This window comes from Calliphora vicina, chromosome 1 (assembly GCF_958450345.1).
Source record: "Calliphora vicina chromosome 1, idCalVici1.1, whole genome shotgun sequence".
Lineage (NCBI taxonomy): Eukaryota > Metazoa > Arthropoda > Insecta > Diptera > Calliphoridae > Calliphora > Calliphora vicina.
The window spans coordinates 120,843,665-120,864,085 of record NC_088780.1 but is presented as its reverse complement, the minus strand read 5'-3'; the positions used below and the strand labels follow the sequence as shown (position 1 = coordinate 120,864,085).

General features: G+C 29.7%; 1 protein-coding gene across 1 annotated transcript in view; it reads left to right on the top strand.

Moving 5' to 3' along the window:
* LOC135963711 (E3 ubiquitin-protein ligase RNF181 homolog) overlaps positions 1 to 20,421 on the top strand; it is a 99,170-nt gene that overhangs the window by 22,391 nt on the left and 56,358 nt on the right. The window lies entirely within an intron of this gene.

The following is a 20,421-nucleotide window of genomic DNA, read 5'->3' as shown; positions in this document are numbered from 1 at the left end:
CGATGTTGTGTTTTTCTATGTATTTTTCAGTGCGTTTAAACAAATTGACACAAATTTGATACCAAGTACTTTTCATTACATGTTATTAGTCAGCGAAATTACTTTTTCTCTTATACCAGTAATATTACGAAATAGTAGAATTGTATCAAACTAATAACAATACATACATATATCAACTAAATTAACCCTTTCGTATCCGGCTATCAGAAATAATGAAAAAACATAAAGGAAACAAAAATAAACAATTTTAAATTTGTATGTTAACTCTTAGTATTACTTTTTGGATAATCCATCTTAAAGCGAACAAAGGATATACAGCCCAATTATGAATAAAAAATTCCGCTGGAGTTTGTTCCCCGGGAGTTTTTTCTCATTGAAATTGAATAGGAAAAATGAGAAAAGGGAAAAAACTCCCGCGGAATTTTTATTCATAATTGGGCTGTATATCTTAATAACCTACATTTTTTCCAATTCTAAAAAAATATATAAAAAATATATTGTAATAATCACCCCTATCGCGAATCAATATTTCACATGAAATATGTTCCCTTTTCCCATTTCTCGTTCATCAACTTTGTTCACGTGAAAAAATTCCCAATGTTGTGAAATTTTTAGATGGAATTTTGTAAGCAATAAACAGCTGTTACGAACAAAATCAACTATTGTGAATGAAAAGTTCATAGGATAGCAATTTTCCCTTCGAGGGAGATGGATATTTCATGGGAACAAAATTTCACATGTTATTGCCGAGTGAATGAAACTATTTTCTATAATCTTGTAAAGTTTCAAGGTGGATACTCATTTAGTTTAAAATTTATAAACTAAAATGTAGTATTAAAGGTGGCTTTAGACGATATGACTTTGTTTAAAAAATAAAATCAAAAAATAAAGAGAGCTCTAAAATTTCCATCCGTATTTTCTCTCAATGGCAGTAAACAGCAAGGTTGTCAACTCCTCAGCTCAGAAAATGGCTTGATTTAGAAATAAAAATGGCTAGAAATAGCTAAAAACACAAAATAACTAAATACAAATTCATAAATATTTTATTTTTATTCAGTGAGGTCGACTTTATTGTATGACATTTGGTCCAATATTTTTGTACGTAAGGATAATTATCAATTTTTTAGTAAAAACATTGGTAAAATTGTGCGAGCAAAAAACATGCAACTCTACGGAAATTTACTTAATTTTTAAAATATTGAAAAAAATAAATATAAAAAATTGCTAAAAACTATAATACTGTTACAATACAGTAATTTACTGTTAATACTAATAAATTCAAGGATATGAAATCTACAAAGGATAACAGAATTAACGAATGATGCATTTTCCGTTCAATTACGTTACTTACAAGTACCGTTAGATAGGAAAGGGTTAAATCAAACATCAAACACACTCGTACTTAGAGAACATCCATCCAGCCAACCACCCACAAATTGAACGTGGCAACAAAATGTGTGGTTCTCACTCGTTCTCGCTTCGTTTTTTGTACGGTCATCTATTTAATTTGTCCCACGCTACTAATTTGATAATGGCATGTATAAAAAAAAAAAAATCTATAAAAAATAATGTATGGTTCGTTCATTCCACTGTAGTAAATGTTTCCTTATCACATCTTGCATTTTCATGCCCACCTTCCGCTAGTTTCCAATAAAATAAACGTAAAATAACAATTTATTTTGAATTGATTGGTTGTGTGAGTTGAAGGGGTTGTCAACAGCTAGAGGGGAGGAACAATATTTAGGAGAGGCGCCTCTTAATATCATTTGTATTATCGTTACTATTTCAGAGCTTTTTTTCTATATATATTTTTAATTGTTTTTAAATGCATGAATGAACGTATGAATGTGCTGCAATGTTTTTAATTTATTTATTTAATTTTTTTTTCTCTTCAAATTCCGTTACAGATCTTTATAGATTGTACTGCTACTCGTATTCATAGCGGGTAGATCATAGTTGTATTTGTTTAGTGTATTTGGCACGCTACTTTTGTATTTATAAAATAATCGAAAACTATTTTTAGTGTCTGAGATCAATGTACAAAAAAAGAGAACATTTGTTTGTTCGTTCATTCATTATTTTATCCAGAATTTATAAAAGTTGTTTTTTTTTTGTTATAAATTTGTTATTCATCACTAAATAGAATTGTTGTTATTTCACGTTTAAAAATAAAATAAAAATTAATGGACAAATTTGTACAAAAAACATGCTGTCATGTAAATAGATGAGTTTAGAAAAATAGAAAAGCTTTAGCTTATACATATACATACAAATATTAAATTGCTGGAAACCCATTCTATTCACAAATCCGAGATTTGAAATTGTGAAATCTATAAAATTCACTATTGCTGGAGAGATGTTGCAACATCTGGCGACGTAAAGTTTAAACAAATATTTGTAAAAAAATTAGGTCAAAATTAATCAATACCTTTTGTAGGTGATCTCTTGTGATCATGCAGATTGTCTACACGTAAAAAAAATATAGTTGAAGATACATGTAAAAGTTTTTTTTAAAAAATTACCATAATCACTGTAATTATTTATATGATAGCGGCAACTATAATATGTTAAAGTTACGATTAACATGAGTGTTGCAATCATATATATATATGATTGGAGTAAATAAGTACATTATCATAATCTGTGAACAACATATTATGATATAATTATTCATCATGAACATGATTGCCATAAACATATATTTATTTATTGTACTACAATCATATGATTGCGATATACATATAATGGTTAAAAAACTTGCACAAATTTTGAAATGGTTAGAGTAAACATGTACAACAATATTATTTCTCTGGGTGTATATGATTTTATGATTAGATTGTACAAGAACTTTCAAATTTCATTTACATTTTAATGGTTCTAATGACTTTTTTGTTGTTGTGAAAATACACTAATTTATACACTTTCATCCATACATTCTATAAACAAATAAATAACATTGTTGCTGTCAGTTTGTGTGTATGTTTAATGTCATGTTCTTATTTTGATTTTATTTGTTAATTTTTCTATTTTTTTGTTGGCGTTAAGTAGTGCATATCGCCAGCAATAATTTATTTTCAACACGACCATGTAAATAAAACATTTCAATTCATTTTGAACACATACATACTATCTGGGGGATTTCATGTCAAGTGAACAAATTTTTAAAACCGATGTCTTGCGATCGGGATGAATTGTCTATTGGATAGATCTAAACACAAATTTTCCATAAGATCAGTCAAGAACTCTCTGAGTTAGAGGTTTTATATTTTGGCCAAACAGGTGTTTTTTTCTCATCCATGTAACTTATTACCTATTGTTCTTAGCAAAATATGTCCCAAATACTTTAGAATCTAAATAAAAAAAAAAAATTAAATTTTTTTCTGATATCAAAAACTTTTTTGACTTTTTTTTCGAAATGGGCCCTTTTTTTCTCAAAGAAAGCTTATATATTTTCCTTGAAGACCTTTTTGGTCGATTAGTGTGATGGAAGTGGGATATCTATCCAAATAAATGTTTTAACCCAAAAATGTTATGTCTTGAGAAAACATTTATTTTGATATATATTCTACTGGCATCCCACAAAGCCACCAAAAAGCTCTTAAAGGAATGAAGCTTTCTTTTGAACAAAAAAATAAAAAAAGGACCCATTTTGAAAAAAAGTTAGATTTTGCAAAAAAAAAAAATCAAAAATTGTATGTCTTGAGTTACAAAATATTTATTTTAATAGATATATCCCACTCGAATCCCACTAATGGACCAAAAAGGTCTTCAAGGAAAATAACTAAGCTTTCTTTTGAGCAAAAAATAAAAAAAGGGTCCATTTTGAAAAAAAAAAAAACGTCAACAAACTTTTTGATTTTTCAAACAAAAAGGCAAACATTTTATGTCTTGAGTTACAAAACATTTAAAAAGTGAATGAAAAGCTCTTCAAGGAAAATAAATAAGATTTCTTCAGAGAAAAAAGGCCACATTTTGAAGAAAAAAAAACTGATTTTACACACAGCAAGTTTTCTTGCCTCAGTTTATAGGAGGACTGAAAAGAAGCAAGAAGCATGTACCCGCAAGTCTCTTCAATTCTCTTTTGTTCCAGGTTGTCATGAATCCAATCGTTGTTGGAATCGGTTTTGAAAACGAGATAAAAAGTACATTGGTCTCGGGAAATCGAAAGTTATTGGTTTTATATACGATCTAGAATTAATTTCTTTATCGTTGGATTTCATAAGTCAAATGTACCTTTTTTATCGTTCATAAACAATTCCGACAATGAATGGATTCTATGACAGACTTCCTGTGTGTAAACAGACAAGTAATTTTAAAAGAGAATTAAAAATACTTGCTTCAAGTAAAATTGCTTTGGGTAAAAACAGACAAAGCCCATAACGATCCTACCATTTATCGCCCATTCCTTTTTTCATTCTCGGGAATTAATACAAAAAAAAAAATATCAAATCAAATAATTTTTACTATATTAATACTAAGATTTTTTATCACTAAAATATAGTGTATATAAGAGTAGTTTATCCGTGAATGTCCAGCTGCTAATATGGAAAGACAGGATTTCAGGATGAACATATACTGAAAAATGTATGTGAGGTTTTAGAAACCAAATCGAGCCAATTCTAGGATATCTGAATTCGACTGGTTGAATCTAGTAATTATATGATTAGCATCTAGTCTTGATCTTGTTACGTTGTAAAAACCTTATTTCGCAATTTTATTGCCCTTGACCATCAAAATCAACCCAGTGACATTTCAGAGCCTTCAACCCCATCTGACTATTAACATAGAATGAAAGTCCCCCGTTTTCTCCTGGTGGAGTTGTCCATTCAAGACCATCAGAGTTTACACAAAGATTATGCATGTGAATACCGCATAATCTTTTCCTAGTCTCTATACACACATTATTTTTCCAAAAAAAAAAGTTCTGGATCTTGTTTTGTTGTTTTCTGGAAAACGGACATTTACGCGGACTTATATTACAGATATTTAAGCTTTCATTTCCACTAACTCAATATAATTTCTTATATCAAAAGCAAAATGTTTGACCAAAATGATGGAATTAGAACTCAGCCTTGGAACCTAAACTCTTCCAGTGCACGGTGGTAAATTCCGGCCAAAATTTTTTTTTTTTTAATTTGTATAAAATTTTGATGGTAAATTTTTCTTAACACTTCAGAATATACAGTATCATAATTATTTTGGCTATAGAGTAACTATATGGTTATTTATAGAGCTGTAAAGTCAAAGGTTTTTTTTTTGTCATTTAAAAGGGGCTATTAGAGGTTAAGTGTAAATTTCATCTAATACTGTAAAGTATCAAGAGTAAGTACTATAAATTTCAGCTGCAATTATCTGCCATTCTAATAACCAGAACGATTTCAGTGCCTACATATTTTACAAATTTTTTTGGTATTTTTTTTTGGTCAATTTCAAAAATTATGCAAGTTTGAGAGTTATTTACGTCTATGCTGAACTGACCAAACCATGTATTTGTATGACGAAAGTTTTTCAATGGATCATTTATGTTATTTTTAATTATAAACCTAATTGAAGCCATTTACAAAAATTACATACTTTTTTCGATACTTTTATAACGTCAATGTTTATTTGGCCAGCTACTATATGCAATTTATAATATTTTTTGCGATGGATCAAGTGTGTTTTTCTTAAATGTACACCAAATTTCAAATTTTACATGAATAACCCAACTTTTTCGATAATTTCAAAACGTCCACGTTTGTTTGGCCAAACCCTGTATATGTATTCCGAAATTTGTACGACCATTTTTTTCAAACACTTAAGCAATTCTTCATTTTTGGACTAAATTTCAGGTATTTACATGAATAACCTAATTTTTTTTGATGATTTTAAAACGTTCATGATTGTTTGGACAAACCCTGTATATGTCCGAAATTTGAATGACCGATTTTTTTTTCGATCACATATTTTATGCTTTATTTTTGGAATAAATTTCAGCCGCTTACATGCAATTTTTTGATACTTTTAGAACGTCCATGCTTTTTTGACCAAACCCTGTACTTGAACATCGAAATATTTAACGATCGGTTGGTTATGTTATTCTTAATACAAATACCAAATTTCAAACATTTTTATGAAGAAATAAAGAAGTTATGGATTTTTGGCCGGAATTGAACACCGTGCAGTATATGTATTTCTACTTATAACATTTTAAGTTAAATTAAATGACTGCAAGTGTTTTCAATTCGTAAACAACTTAAATTCTAAGGTTGAAACAGTAACTACATGTATTAATAAAATTATAGATTTTAAGATATCATTTGTTGCCAATTTTTTAACAAGCATTTATTGTTTGTTATTTTTTTTTATTCTCTAAAAAAACCAAGGTAAAATGATTAAAGTTTTAAAAACGAAATTGTTTAATATTTAAATTATTTCTTTAGCGTTAAGCACATAACTACAAATTAATTAAAAAATAAAAAATAGAAATATCTAAAAAAAAAGCAAATAATGACTATATAAGGTTTTTTTACAAAAAAAAAAAAAAATAATATAAAATTATATATTAAAACCATTAAATACGTTTTAGCCATAATTTACGTTTCAGATTTTCGCTTTTGCGGTAAATATTGTATTTATACCCTTCACTATAAGTGATAAGGGTATATAAGTTTGTCATTCCGTTTGTAATTACTAAATGTATGATTTGCGAACCCATAAAGTATGTATATGTATATATTCTGGGTCGTACACACTATATAGGTTTGGTAGTCCAAGAGGTCTCTAATGATGCACTAGTAGTGGGATAGCTGAACTATTTTTGGGATTTGAGAAAATTAACTCAAAAAAATATGATTTTTCTAAAAATTCTTTAGAGGATCATCCCACTATTAGTGCATCTAATGGCCATTTTTACCAATGGTCCTCTAAAGAATTTTTTAAAAAATCATATTTTTTGGAAAGTAAATTTTCACAAATCCCAAAATTAGTTCAGCTATCGCACTACTAGTGCATCATTAGAGACCTCTTGGACTACCAAACCTATATAGTGTGTTACGTGTACCATTCCAAAAATGGCAATTTTTTCCAATGATCCTCTAAAGAATTTTTCAAAATCATATTTTTTTGAAAGTCAATTTTCTCAAATCCCAAAATTAGTTCAGCTATCCCACTAATAGTAGATCATTAGGCACCCCTTGGACTACCAAACCTATATAGTGTGTTACGTGTACCATTCCAAAAATGACCAATGATCCTCTAAAGAATTTGTTTTCGAAACAGACATTCAAATTTGTAAATTCTATAAATATTTTAGATATTTCATTATTATAGACCTAATGGAGTACCACTTCAATATAGTTTTGGTCATGGACTTGGTTACATTCTCCCCTAAATATACTACCTCTTAAATACTATCTCTGTTAAATTCATATCTGCTATAGTCCAACATAGATTTTTTTTAACGAAAAAGTTCTTTTCATTAAAAATAGTTTTTAATATTTATCTTAAAGTTTGCTTTGGTGAAGGGTATATAAGATTCGGTACAGCACTCTTGCTTGTTTTAATTTATTTATAATTTTCTTTACAAATAACAACAAAATACTATAAATAACTATTTAAAAGCACGTGCCCCCTCTTTCAAGTTTTAAACAAAACGTTCTAATATTGCTTTTAGCAATAACAACAACAAATATTTGAATAATATTCAATGAACAAACAAAAAATAAATATTGTCTAATACGTACTATAATATAAATATATGGTAAATGTCAAAATACAGTTAGTGATAAAACAAATGGTTTTTAATGATATTTTTGTTATAAGCCTAGGGGGAAGGAAATCAGAACAGAACTGGTAATGTGATTAATTCCTAGGTGGTAGTAGGGACCGGTTCAAATTCAAAAACTTTATGAAAGGCAGATATCACATGCTAAATTGACACTTACTTTGAAGTATTATTGGGTGTATGACTTAAAAAAGCGTGATTTTCAATAGGTGGCGTATCTTTTGAACGCGGTTTTTGTTTTTAATAACTTATATGTAATTTTGAAGGGTACATATCTGTCATTTATTCTCACTTAGTCATTGAGCATTATAGTTTAAACAACAAAGTTTTTTTTTACTTCGAAAATTTTGAATTTTGTGCCAATGAATCGTCATATGAGGGAAGTTTTGCTTTACTTCTTTAATTTGAAAAAAAGTGCCGCTGAAGCACACCGATTTCTCACCAAAGCTTATGCTGAATGTGTTCCAACGGTTTCAACGTGCGAGAGATGGTTTGTTCAGTTCAGAAGTGGTGATTTTGACATGGAAGACAAAGATCGCTCAGGCCAGCCAAAAAAGTTTGAATACCAAGAATTGGAGGTATTACTCCATATTGTTGTAAAACTCAACAAGAGCTTGCAAAATTATTGGGAGCTACTCAGTCATCAATTTCAAAACGTTTGCAAGGAACAGGATTAATCCAAAAGCAGGGAATTTGGGTCCCATACGTATTGAAGCCGAGAAATCTTGAAAGATAATTTTTTTATGCCTGAAATGCTGCTTAAACGCTATAAAAGAAAATCACTTTTACACTGATTCATTACTTGCGATGACAAATTTATCCATTACGATAACCCTACCCAACCCAACCAGCCGAATCAACACCAAAGCCACAAAAGAGTCCTTTCTATTTTGAGCTGCAGAAATCTGACCAGACAATCACAGGGAAACTATACCGAACGCAACTGATTCGTTTGAGATGAAACCGTAATATTCCATCATGACAACACTCGGCCACATGTTGCAATGTTAAAAAGTATTTAGAATGGAGTGGTTGGGAAGTTTTGTCTCTCCCTATTTATAGTCCAGACCATGCCCCGTCCGACTACTATTTGTTTCGATCGATACAGAACGCTCTCTCTGGGATACGCTTCACTTTGGAACAGAGCAAGGCGAATTCATATAAGTTGTACTCGTTACCCCAGCTGATCATTAGCTGTTTTATCCAAACTGTCATAATTTATGTTTGTGTTGGTGCGCGCCATATAAATGTGTGTGTTTTAATGCGTCCACTTTTTTATGTTGTTTTATATTCAATTTATTCTGTTTCTCCACGCGTTTGAACTCATCATCGAACATTTTAACATCCTCCACATGAAATGAAGCAATAAAAATATATATTACACTAGTTTTTGTTAAATTCCACTTTAACACATTGACTGCCACGTCGGACACATATGTGTGACACTGCACTATGCGGTTTACGCCACGTCGGACACATATGTCCGACACGACTTTTATTCTCTCTAGCCATGTCAGACAATAATGCTGGATTTTAAGAATTTTTTCGATGTTGTCTCGAAGTTCCTCATCAAAACTGTAATCTTCACATTCTTCATTACTTTCTGAACTTGTACTGAGTATTTTTTCTAACTCAGTATCTCATAAAAAAAACTCTTTTCGCCATTTCGTAAGACCCTCTTATTAATAAAAAAAAAAATCTGTTTCTAAGCAGTAAATATTACTGACAGTAGCCTAAATTCCAATATTGACGTTTTCGAAGAGATTACGCAAAGAAAATGCTGTAGCCCCCAGCATCTTATTTTCTGAAAGTGCCTTGGCAGTCAATGTGTTAATATTGAATTCGCCTTACTTGTGTTTTTTGTCAGATTGGGTAAAAAGCAAAAACAAAATGTATGTTGTTTTTGTGTTGTTGTATTTGTTGTAGGGACGAGTACATCTTATATGAATTCGCCTAGGAACAGAGTATCCGATATTGGCTTAAATCGTTCTTGGCCCTAAAAGATGAGGAGTTCTTTTGGCTCGGATTCCATATGTTGCCAGAAATATGGTAAAAGGTCATAGCTAACAATGGCCAATACATTGAATAAATCTATGTTGCACAAATATTTCAAAATAAAAGCTAAACATTTGAAAAAATCCCGCATTTTTACCCACCCAGTAAATAAAACAAATTTTCATGCTTTGTTTTATTTTCAAATTCAAATGTTTCACTAAAAACTCCTTAATAAATTAGAAATTTTATTCCATTGTGAGAATTGAGACAAAATATAATTTTTGTAAGATATTTTTTTGTCGCCCACTGTAAAATTTTTACTACGTCGATTGGTTTTCTCTTAGGCGTATTTTAATGCTGTTTCTGTTGTGAATTTGTTATCATCAAAAATAATCCATTTTTGTTGTAATAGTATTAGCTATACGTTTTTGTTTCAGATTAAATAAACAACAACAACAACAAACAATTTGCTTAATCGTAATTTAATGTTAATTTCGATCTTCTTGACATGATTATTAATTTTATTTACAACCTGTTATTTATGCGATCCCAAAAATGAGTAGACGAGATACCAGCACACGAGACAAGACGACATTTACAACCACAACAACCACAATAATAACAAATTCTAAACATTAATTAATCTCGCGCACTCATTCTCCGCCAATTTTAAAACTATTATAGAGGGTAATTGATACAAAATAAACGTCAACCATAACAAAAAAAAATCGAATAACTGCATTTTTCAACATTACAGGCAAAGTGTTGAAATACAAATTATTAGATTTTTATGTTAATTTATGATTGAAGTGTGTTTATTGTGGTAATTAGTTGACGAGAGAGGTCAATTTTCGAAAGTCATTTGGGAATACAATAAAGTGGAAAATGATTTTTATTTTTAAGGGAAGATATTATTACAATGTGTATCATTGTTATAGTAAGGCTGTTCAAAGCTAAAAATTATTACGATTTGTTACAAATTGTTACTGGAAAAGCGTTCATGTAATCGAAAAACTCTAAAGTGTTTATTTATTGGGTGTATGACATAAAAATGCCGGATTTGTTTAAATTTTTAGCTTTAATTTTTCCCATCTTTCTGGCAACGTATGAATTCCGAGTCAAAAGAACTGCTCATCTTTAGAGGCCAAGAACAAATCAAGCCAATATCAGATACTCTGTTCCAAAGTGAAGCGTATTCCAGATAGAGCGTTCTGCAACGATCGAAACAAATAGTAGTCGGACTACATGGCGGGCGAGGCAAAACTTCCCAACTACTTCATTCTAAATAGTTTGTAACCGGTATTGCAACATGTGGCGAAGCGTTGTCATGATGGAATATTACGGATTCATGTCTGGCCGCATATTTTTTCAGCAAATGCTCGCTTCAAATTAATCATTTGCGTTCGGTACAGGTTCCCTGTGATGGTCTAGTAAGATTTCAGCAGCTCATAATAGAAATGACCCTTTTGCTCCCACCAAATACAGAGAATTACCTTAACGCCATGGATATTTGGCTTTGGTGTCGATTCGGCTGGTGGCTGGGCTTCACATACATACGATCTCTTACTCTTTGGATTATCATAATGCATGCATTTTTCATCGCAAGTAATGATTTCCTTTTATACCGTTAAAGCAACATTTCAGACATAAAAAATCGTCTATCAAGATTTCTCGGCTTCAATTCGTATGGTACCCAAATTCCCTGCTTTTGGATGAATCCTTGCGGTCGCAAACATTTAGAAATTGCTGTTTGAGTAGCTCCCAATGATTTAGCAAGCTCTTTTTGAGTTTGACAACAATATTCATGGAGTAATGCCTTCAATTCTTGGTCTTCAAAAATTTTTAGCTCCACTTCTGAACAGCACAAACCATCTATCGCACTTTTTTTTAAAAAATTAAAGAAGTAAAGCAAAACTTCCCGCATATGGCCCTTTGTTTGTTCAATAACTACCCAGAAAGCACCAAAGTCCCAAAAATTAAAGCACTTGAACATTTTGTTGGAATTTGACTTGAATGCAAATGTAATTATGTTTTAAACTTGAAAAATATTTGAAAAATTAAATATTTTTCAAACAAAAAACATATGGCTAGAATTTATGTTTCCTTTTTACTGGAGAATGCTATTGAAATAAAGTGTAATACAACTTTAATTCAATTGCTTAACTATAATTCAAAGCTTGAATTACACTTGCATTCAACTTGAATTACAGTAAAAATGCTTATTGGGTAAGTGAGAATATATGACAGATATGTGCAATTCAAAATGACATATAAGTTATTAAAGACAAAAATCGCTTTCAAAAGATACGCCATCTATTGTAAATCCCTCATTTTAAAGTCATACACCCAGTATGTATTTTCTTTTTTAAGAAGTAATAATTAAAATTAATTATTTTTCAACCTGCTTGCTTTTGTAATAATTTTTATTTTTATTTTAAATATTTGTTTTGAATTTAAAATTGTAAATATTTTGTTTTAGCTTGTTTTTTTTAATTTTCTAATATTTCACATTACTCGCTCCGATACAGAAAGCTGTGCATTCATTAAGAAAATCCCACGATATATGCGTCGTCGCCACCTGGTTATGTCACTCAACAGCCCACTAACGCACGAATTATTTTCACAAAACCAAAAAAAAAAAAACTTATTTGAAAAATTAAAATTTGTTTTTGGCATTTAAAACATTTTTACACTTATGTTGTGTAAAAAGAATTTAAATAACATTAAACATATTTAAAATAAACAAAACTTTGCACACTCTCAAAAAAAAAACGGAAGTCAAATAAATGTTTTACAAAAATTTTATTCATAAAACTAAACGTATGCATGGTTGAAACATCATAACAAATATAAATTTATTCAATATTTAATTGAAATATTCACAATACATTCCATTCAATTTGGTGCCTGTCAATTTCGTTTGTTCATTTCGCTTAAATTTTTGTTTTATTTTCTTTTTTTCTTTTATCAATTTTGCTTAATTTGAAGCAGGTGCCGGCCGCTGCAGCTGTCCCTAAAAATTCAGTTTGTTACATTTGTTTTAAACTTAAATATCTAATAGAATAAATGACAGAATAAACAAATCTTTGTTGACAATATTGTTGAATAAATTTTTAGTGTCCCCTGTCCCGTACCTACCATAAATGCACATAAATCTGACTGGCCAATTTTATTAATGAACCTCTGAAATTAAGATGAATTTTTTAAAATCATAATCAGTACAATACACATTATTTATATGAATTTTATTTGGCGAATCTGTTTTTAGCATACAAGAATAATAATTTCGCAAATACATGTATGTATATTAGGGTGGGTAAATTTTTGTGGTCAACAGGCGTATAGCAAAAACGTAATCTATAATTCTAAGAAAATTTCCCCAAGAAACTATGGGTCTAAGAGAGACCCTGAGCTGAGAGACTTCAAAATACAGGTTTAAGAAATTTCACTGTCCAACAACTTGAGACTTTTTGATTGCAACAGAATAGTGACCCTATAATTCTGAAAGGGCATGTTGAGTAGATCATTTTTGTAGAATAAACTTATAGTCCAGCTGGTCTAAATTTTTAATTTTTTTTGAACGAAGGGAGTCTGATAGATTCTTATTGTCAGAGTTATAACGTGGGATCATTTTTTGTGGAAGATCTTAACCCTCTATATCCACTCTTTGGGGGTCAATTCGAGAAAATAAAAAATCCTTTAAAAAGGGACGTTTAAGGATTAAAATATTCTACGAAAATGTTTGCCGGATCATAAATAGATTTTTTGAGATTTTTTTTAAAGATGTGAGACCCAAGGTGGCGTGTAAATTTGCTAATTAAGCGTAAAGAGCTTTATTTACAACTTTGATATCTTTGGTGACCCCCACTGAAATTTTACGGCAAACATTTTCGTAGAATATTTTAATCCTTAAACGTGTTTTTTTAAAGGATTTTTTTTTTATTTTCTCGAAAAAAGGGTTAAATTGACCCCTAAAGAGTGGAGATAGAGGGTTAAGATCTTCCACAAAAATAATCCCCATAAAATTCCACGATATAACTCTGACAATAAGAATTATCTCAGACATTAACTTACAACAATTTTTTTCAGTTAGAATAATGCACCCTTTGATCAAAAAATTAAAACTTTGGCCCACTTTAAAAAAAATTGAGACCAGCTGGACTATAAGTTTATTTTACAGAAATGATCTACTCAACATGACCTTTTAGAATTATAGGATCGCTATTCTGTTCCAATCAAAAAGTCTCAATTTGTTAAACGTGAGCTAGATTTTGATTTTAAACACATACATTCTTTTGATAATTTTCTTAGAATTTTGTGTAGATTCTGATTTTGGTATACGCCTGTCACGTTTTTTCACGCCCGAACAAATTGACCCACCCTAATGTATACATTTTATTTATAGTTAAAATTGTTTAATATAAAAATCATTATTTATTTCTTTTAGGTTTTAGCGTTGCTAAATTAATTTATCTCTCTACTGCATTAAGGGGCCACATTTAGGAGATTAAAATATAATTTTTATGACTTCAGCATTCGTCTGCATTACTTTGAAGTAGTCTAATAATGTCTTATTTATTAGTTGATATAAATGCTCTTAAATGCACAAACGATGAATCATGGATGGATTCCTTACAATATCGTACCGTCGTAATTGGGTAGCAATTAGCAACAAAGCCCCAAAAATTCAAGCACTTGAAAATTTTGTTGGAATTCCACTTGAATGCAAATGTAATGATGCTTTAAACTTGAAAAATATTTGAAAAAATTAAATATTTTTCAAACAAAAAACATATGGCTTGAATTTATGTTTCCTTGGAGAATGCTATTGAAATACAATGTAATACTACTATAATTCAATTGCTTGAATTAAAATTTCTTTCAACTTGAATTCCAGTAAAAATGCTATTTTGTTTGGAGTTACGTGAAAATAACTTCGGGACGACAATATAACAAAATAATTTAAATTAATTATGACTCTTTTGTAAAATTTGCAAAATGAAGCTTGGCATCTTTGCATTTTGGCTAAAGTGCAAAGAAAAGTGAAAATTTTTAAAAAAAATTTCTATAACATTTTATAATTCAGCAGACAACCACATTGTCAGTTTTTATTAGGAAACCAAACCAAAAATTAAAAATAATCTAGACAATCTATTTTTTTTATTAAAATTCGCTAAAAGATAAAACAAAAAATATTATATAAAAAAATTACAAAAAAAATTAGTGTATACGTATTTCGATTTAAGTATTTGGGGGATTCAAACGGTCTGCTATTAGGTCGTATTGTCATAATGTCGTAAAATATTTTTTTAGTTTGAACAAATTCTTGTTGTGCTGCTAACAAAAAATGTGTTATTTTATGACAAACCAATAAACATAGTTCTAAAAGTCTTATTAGTTTATAACTTTTTTTGTTTGAAACCCAACAATAATTTATTTAAACTAAAAAATATTTTATGACATTATGACAATACGACCTAATAGTAGACAGTTTGAATCCCCCAATTGCTTTTTAGCACGAGTTTTTCTCAAAATTATTATTATTTCTTATATTCTCTTCACAGTGAACGGCGGACGAATGAATGGTTTTCGATATAAATCATTTGTAACAATTTCAATCCTAATTAGCCATTCTCTCTAGGGGCGATTTTTTGTTTTGTATTGTTTTTCTTCTTTTCATTTCATATCATATCTATTTTATATATATGGGGAATTTCATGTCAAGTGAACCAACTTTTGAAATCGATATCTTCCGATCGGGATGAAATTTGCACCAAGGTTAGCTCTATTGGATAGTAACTCAGACACAATTTTTCAACAACATCGGTCGAGAACTCTCTGAGTTATAGGGGGTAAAATTTTGACAATTTGGTCAAACAGGGGTTTTTTCTTATCCATGTAACTTATTACCTATTGTTCTTAGCAAAATGTGTCCCAAATAGTATAGATAGCTATTTCTTCGATCTTTCGAAAAAAAATATTTAAAAAAAAAAATAAAAATTTTTTAATATTTTTTTTCCGAAATCAAAAACTTTTTTGACTTTTTTTTAAAATACGTCCTTTTTTTTTTTTTTTCTTAAAATAAAGTTTAGATATTTTCCTTGAACACCTACTTGGTCGCTTAGTGGGATGCGAGTGGGATATCTATCAAAATAAATATTTTGTAACTCAAAACATAAAATTTTTGACTTTTTTTGCAAAATCAAAAACTTTGTTGACTTTTTTTTTCAAAATCGACCCTTTTTTAATCTTTTTTTTTAGGTCAAACAAAAGCTTAGATATTATCCTTGAAGACCCTTTTGGTCGCTTAGTGGGATGCGAGTGGGATATCTATCAAAATAAATATTTTTTAACTCAAGACTTACAATTTTTGACTTTTTTTTTTGCAAATACGATTTTTTTTCCAAATGGGCCCTTTTTTTAAAATTTTTTTTGTAGTCAAAAGAAAGCTTTGGTCCATTCCTTTAAGATATTTTTAGTCCCTTAGTGGGATGCGAGTAGGATATCTATCAAAATAAATATTTTGTAACGCAAGACATACAATTTTTTAATTTTTTTTTGCAAAATCAAAATTTTTTTCCAATATGGGCCCTTTTTTAATTTTTTTTTTTTGCTCAAAAGAAAGCCTAGGTCCATTCCTTTAAGATATTTTTAGTCCCTTAGTGGGATGCGAGTGGGATATCTATCAAAATAAATATTTTGTAACGCAAGACATACAATTTTTTAATTTTTTTTTGCAAAATCAAAATTTTTTTCCAATATGGGACTTTTTTTTAAAATTTTTTTTTTGCTCAAAAGAAAGCTTAGGTCTTTTCCTTTAAGACCTATTTTGTCACTTAGGAAGATGTGAGTAGGATATCTATTAAAATAAAAATGTTGTAACTCAAGACATTCAATTATTGACTTTTTTTTTGCAAATTCGAATTTTTTTTCAAAATGGGCCCTTTTTTAAAAATTTTTTTTTAGTCAAAAGAAAGCTTAGGTCCATTCCTTTAAGATATTTTAGGTCCCTTAGTGGGATACGAGTGGGATATCTATCAAAATAAATATTTTGTAACTCAAGATATACAATTTTTGATTTTTTGGCAAAATCAAAAACTTTTTTGACTTTTTTTTAAAATGGGCCCTTTTTGTAATTTTTTTTTTTGCTATAAAGAAAGCTTAGGCCTATTCCTTTAAGATGGTTTTGATCGCTTAGTGGGATGCGAGTGGGATATATATCAAAATAAATGTTTTGTAACTCAAGACATACAATTTTTGTGTTAAAACATTTATTTTGATAGATATCCCACTCGCATCCCACTAAGGCACTAAAAATATCTTAAAGGAATGGACCTAGGCTTTCTTTTGAGCCAAAAAAAAAATTAAAAAAGGGCCCATATTGGAAAAAAATTTTGATTTTGCAAAAAAAAATTAAAAAATTGTATGTCTTGCGTTACAAAATATTTATTTTGATAGATATCCCACTCGCATCCCACTAAGGGACTAAAAATATCTTAAAGGAATGGACCTAAGCTTTCTTTTGACTACAAAAAAAATTTTAAAAAAAGGGCCCATTTGGAAAAAAAATCGTATTTGCAAAAAAAAAAGTCAAAAATTGTAAGTCTTGAGTTAAAAAATATTTATTTTGATAGATATCCCACTCGCATCCCACTAAGCGACCAAAAGAGTCTTCAAGGATAATATCTAAGCTTTTGTTTGACCTAAAAAAAAAGATTAAAAAAGGGTCCATTTTGAAAAAAAAAAGTCAACAAAGTTTTTGATTTTGCAAAAAAAGTCAAAAATTTTATGTTTTGAGTTACAAAATATTTATTTTGATAGATATCCCACTCGCATCCCACTAAGCGACCAAGTAGGTGTTCAAGGAAAATATCTAAACTTTATTTTAAGAAAAAAAAAAAAAAAAAAAAAAAAAAGAGAAAAAATTTTAAAAAAAGTCAAAAAAGTTTTTGATTTCGGAAAAAAAATATTAAAAATTTTTTATTTTTTTTTTTAAATATTTTTTTTCGAAAGATCGAAGAAATAGCTATCTATACTATTTGGGACACATTTTGCTAAGAACAATAGGTAATAAGTTACATGGATAAGAAAAAACCCCTGTTTGACCAAATTGTCAAAATTTTACCCCCTATAACTCAGAGAGTTCTCGACCGATGTTGTTGAAAAATTGTGTCTGAGTTACTATCCAATAGAGCTAACCTTGGTGCAAATTTCATCCCGATCGGAAGACATCGATTTCAAAAGTTGGTTCACTTGACATGAAATGCCCCATATATATTTCTATTTTGGTCTGAAATTTATTTGCGGCACGTTTTTATAATGTCTTAATGATTTTGGTGTCGTTATTTGTCTGTTTTATAAAAATTGTTATTGTCATACACGTGTCATTTAGTTTGTGAAATTGAAATTAAAAGTAGAAATATACGTAAGGAGTGAGATCGAAAAAATCTTCACATACATAAATGTTAATAAAAAAAAATAAACCACTAAACCTACAGTTTTGATTTTTTTTTTATTTGATTGAAATTATTGTTACAACTTACAAAAAATATTATTTTTATAGTTCTAATCAATAGTGATGAATTTATGAACCTTTTCCGGAAACCCTTCTATTAAGGTTTTTATAGTGATTTCTATAACTTTGCTCGAACAGGTAGTCCATCTCCGTTTAAAATCTACCACACTTTTGGACACATTTTTTTATTGCTCTTCAATACTTTTTTAACAAGAGCCCAATATCTATCCAGTGGCCTTAGCTCCAGGCAATTTGGAGGATTTGCCTCTCTTGGTACAAATAACGCATTATTGTTCTTGTACCACTCAAGATCTTGCTTACCATAGTGATGCCAAATCAGGCCAAAAATAAGTGGACACGTTAAGAAGACTTATGAATGGAAGCATCCTCTTTTGTAAACATTCCTTGATGTAAATTTCGATATTTGTAGAGCCCTTTGTAACAAATGTTCGGCTTCTTTTGCCGCTTTGCAGCATATTGCTTGCCATACCAAGAACTTTTTGGGAAAATTTTCTGCTTTTGGATCCTAAACTTTTCTACAGCATTCCCTCGAGCATCAGCAACCCACAAATATTGACCAGGAAGCTGCTAAAAAAATTTCCAGAACATACGTTTCGTCATCCATTATGCAGCGAGTATATTTTTTTATAAAATTTGGCTTCAATTTCCGTGCTATGTCTTTGGCCTCTAAATTTTTGGCAGAGTTCTTGTCAGGAACTTTTTGAACCTGCATTGGCTTTAACTTTTCGTACCAAATAGTCGGAGTACTCAGCTAACCGGACTGCTTTCCTACCGGATGTGTTGGGAGCTCTTTTGATAATGCTTTCTGTTTATTGGCTTTAGAAACATCATGCGGACCATTCCTTCTACCTGAACCAGGTTTTCTATCAACCGACAAGTTCTCCCGATACTGTTTAATAACATTGAAATCAGTTTGACTGCAGACCTTTGATTGCTTGGCCAACTATTTGTAGGACCAAGTTGGGTTTTGTTGAAAATATTTAATCATTTTAGTACTCATTTTAATCAGATTAACAACAAATGAACATTAAACATAATAACTGACATACTTTTCAAAGGTAAGTTGATCAAAAAAAATCAAATAGTACTTGTGTTAAAAGTTTTAAAAAGACGTGTGTTAAGATTTTTTCGATCTTACTCCTTAGAAGCGTTACTGAGAGACAAAAAACCTAAGTCTATTGTCAAAAACCTAAGTCTTGCAACAAAAAAATACATGTAATTCAATTGGGGGGATTCAAACAGTCTGATATTAGGTCATTTTGTCATAATGTCCCAATATATTATGATAGTTTAAATAAATTGTTGTTGTTCTTCAAACAAAAAAAGTATTATTTTATGACAAAACAATATAGTTCAAAATGTCTTATTAATTTAGAACTTTTTTGTTTGAAACACAACAAAATTTTGCGGCTCTAGTTCCACCCTATGGTCTAAAATCTATTACACGAGTATTAACAAAATTGGTTTAAAATTATCCTTTAAATATTATATAATTGGTCAATTCATAAGATCTCCTATCATGTCATATTGTCATAATGTTCCAAAAAGAAAAAGATCAACAATTGGCCGTTCACATTAACATGTAATATTACTTTGATCAACGTTAAAAATCCAACACTCAAATTAAGTGTTGGAACAGTTTTATATTGTATATTTTTTTAACGCTTTGCAATCATATTCTTATTCAATATCTTGGTCCTTCTGAAATCAAACGAAAGTACTAACTAAATATTTATCTTTATAAGTTTCATAGCATGTGACAAAACCCGATTTCCATCACGTTCCTAGACATTGCTAAGCATTTAACAACTTTGTGCAGTTACGTGATTTGTAGCGTTTGTTTTATCGAAAACTCTCATTGATTTATGACGGACGCATTGACATTCTCTTGTCGTCTTGTCTTTAAAGTACTTTCCCCCTGCTGTCATGCAGTAAATATTCGTGTTTGTTTTCCAATTGTTTTAATATTTTTTTTTTCCAAATGCTAATAAGAATTGTTTATTTTTCAATTATTTTTGAAACATCAAGGAGGGGATTTTGCTGTTTGTTAATAATAAGCGCATTAAACAAAGCAAATATAAGTAAAAGTCAAGGTTGTTTTCAAATTGTTTTCATTATTTGAAAA